Source organism: Apis dorsata, unplaced genomic scaffold (assembly GCF_000469605.1).
Source record: "Apis dorsata unplaced genomic scaffold, Apis dorsata 1.3 scaffold_486, whole genome shotgun sequence".
Lineage (NCBI taxonomy): Eukaryota > Metazoa > Arthropoda > Insecta > Hymenoptera > Apidae > Apis > Apis dorsata.
In genome coordinates, this window is record NW_006263721.1 from 1,076,387 (window position 1) to 1,080,093 (window position 3,707).

Sequence of the window (3,707 nt, forward strand, 5' to 3'; positions counted from 1 at the left end):
ATTAACAAAAATAAAAAAATGATATTGGCAGATAATATACTTCTACTATCATAAAATTTAGATCTTAAAAACTTAAATCTTTATTTGTAATTTATTATATTATATTATTATATAATATTTAATATATAATGTTAATTATATAGTATGTAATAATACTAGATGAAATTGCATGTTTTTTTTATAATGTAATGTTTAATTAAATTCCAAAATTTAAATTTTTTCTAATAATTTTATTATTGTTTAAGTTAAATATAAAAATTTCTTTATATAAAACAAAATTTATAATAACAAATTATTTTATTAATATTTTTATTCATTCCTTATTCAAGTTGATTTCAAAACATTATATGCAGCATATATCAATATTAATATCAATATATTATTGCTATTTATTATTATTATTTCATAAATAAGAAATATAAATGAACGAAAAAAAATTTATGGTTTTTATTTATATTATAAGTACATGCAAAATAAATATATGCATTTATTTTAGTGATGCTCAAATATTAAAAATAACATTTATTATTTTTAATTTGAATATTAAAAAAAAAAAATCGTGTACTGTGTGTTTTTCCATTTTGTTATTCATTTTAATAAAATATTAAGAAAATGAATAATATAACACTTATGTCAAAATTTTAATAGAATATAAATAATAATAATAAATAATAATAAATAATAATAATAATAAATAAATGTAAAACAAAAAAAAAATTTCATTGTCAATAATGATAATGATTTATGAGTAAAACAGCTACTTTTATTCTCGTATAATATATTTTAGAAGATATAAAAAGGAAACCCATTTAATCCATTTATTTTGTTTATTTTTTAATAATTTTTTTTCTTATGACAATAATACCCAAAAGCTGTAAAAATAAATAAAATCCCATAAGATATCTTAGTATAAAAAGTTATGATTTAATAAAAAACATTTTTCATAGAGAAGAAATAAAGTCTTGGGTATATCATTTATCTGCCTTTTTTATGTTTTTATATTTATAAAATACAATATGTTTGATTAGTATTGAAAAGAACTAACTAATATCGATTTTATCATTCAAATTCTCTAAATGTTGTTGCATGAAATGGTTGATTTCATAAATATATAAAATCATACATAATTGATCAAGTGATTAAATGTATTGTTAAATATTTGTTGCATATTAATTTAAAACTTAATAATTGAATACAACTTGAATAATGTTTTATTAATTATTTTATTATTATAAAGAATAATTTCAGTATTACAATGAATTATTATTTAATATTAAATTTGAATTTTTTGTTGTTTGTATAAAAATTATTTTTGTACTTTTTTTGTATAAAAATTATATATTTATAATTTATCATATGTAATATTTTATATTTTTTTTGAATTTGAATATCCAGTAATATATTATATATATGTATATATATATATATATATATTTCTAAATCTATAAAGCAAGTAGGAGAAAATTTTCTTCTTTTTTCATAAATATTTAAAAGATTTGCAGTTATTAAAATAATCTTTCAATTGTTGTTGATATTTCTTGCTATATTGGATTCTTTTTTTCATTATCAAGAATTAAACAATTTGCTTATTTGAAATTATTAGTTTGCATTCAATATGAAATATGATTTTTAAAAAGTTTTCTGTTTTGTTATTTTTTATTATTTTTATATTCTTATTTTATACATTGCACTTTAAAAGTATTCATTTTAATATCATTTTATTAGCAACATATAGATTATTAGCTAACTAATACTAAATTTTTTCCCAATTATAGATTAATTTATATTTAATATTCAATATTTTTTATGGTTCTTTTTCTTTATAAATAGGCATTTTTCACATTTTTATGTAGTTTTCTGTTTAAATATATTTAAAGTTATTTAATTATTTATTACTGTGAAATAATAATGAATGCTAAGATTACTAAAGAAATATTTATGTTGATATTGTGTGTATTAATGTTTTGTATAATGTAAAATATTATGTGTAATGTCTAATGTATACTTAACAGATGATTTCTCTATCATTTATGTCTTGTAGATCTTCCTTGAAGGATTGCTATTTATAGTGCTTAATATATAGTAACTTAATAATATAGTTTGCTTGATTATAAATATTTTTATTAAAATAGTTTGTAAAATATATTTTACAATTTAGTATTTTATAATAATTATGATCTATAAAGTACATATTATATTTGCTTCTTTTATATATAATCATGTCATTTTATAGAATTATATTTTATGAATATTATCTATTAAATATAGTTAAGGAAGTAGATTACTTTATTTATTTGCTTATAAGATTTTTTATTTATATCATCATTTATATCATTATGTAATTATTTCTTTGTTGTAATTGAATATTATTGATCAATTGATTCATTCAAATCAAATTTGTCAAATCAAATTGATTTATTGTTTTATATTTTATTTTATTTTATTTTATTTTTTTTTACAATTGAGTGATTTTTTTTTAATTTTTTATACATTAGTATATCTATTATAGTATTTTTGGTTTTTGGTTTTTTCTCTCACTACATCTTCAATTTTTTTATATTTTTTATATTATAGTTAATATACATAATATATTATTATTTTTATTCATAGAAATTTGATTGTAATTTTTATTTTTTATTTTTATTTTTTTATAAAATATATTTTTTTATTATTGAGTTTTACTGAAAATTAGCTCTACAAAAAAAAATGATAGATTTTATAATTATATTTAATATTATGAGATAATATATATATTGATACTTCATATTTTAATTTTTTAAATTAGCTTGCCGATTATTGTATATATGTGTATATATATATATATATATAGTATATTTATCTCTTATATGATTGCAATTTTTATCTATAAATTCGGCAATATTAACCACTATTCACTAATATTCATGTTGAAAACTCAATGAGTTATTTTGAGAACTCAACAATAGAGAACAAATATGTTCATATTTTGATTAGTTTTATTTTCAATAAAGCTATAAACATCAAAAATTTTATCAAAAATTCGATCATTTTATCTGCAACAATTAAGAAAAGAATCTGAATTGAATCGCTAATTGTCTGAGTTCATTTTTAATTTTATAAATAGAATGAATAAAAGTCATTGACAATTAATAAATACAGAATATTTATTAATTTATTTTTAATAAGATTTGTAATGAGATTTTTCTAATTAAAATAATTTTAGATTTGAATTGCAGAAATTTATGTTGCCTATTGCTATTAAATCAGCCTAATAGAAAAAAACAATCTTATATATATTTCATAAAGAAGTTTCAAGTTAAATAAACATATCTCATATTATATGAGTAGAAAAAAAATAATATTGCGTAAATATAGATTCGAAAATGTTTTATAGCTAAATTATGTTAGAATAAAAAAAAGTAGATTATATTATATAATCATTTAAAAATATGAGCATGACATCTTAATGTTTAATATTTATCTTATTTTAATCCATTAAGTGCCAAACTATCTTTGATAAGTTGCAATGTATTTTGCGATTTGTTATCTTGCAATTTTACTATAAATTTTAATATAATCAAACAATAAATAATCTTAAGGATCAAAAAAATTGAGTTGTCAAATGTAATTACATATGATACACATATATATCTTCATATTCTTCATATTTATACATTGGAATTAATATTTATTATGAAATGAAATATAAATATAATGAATATATATAT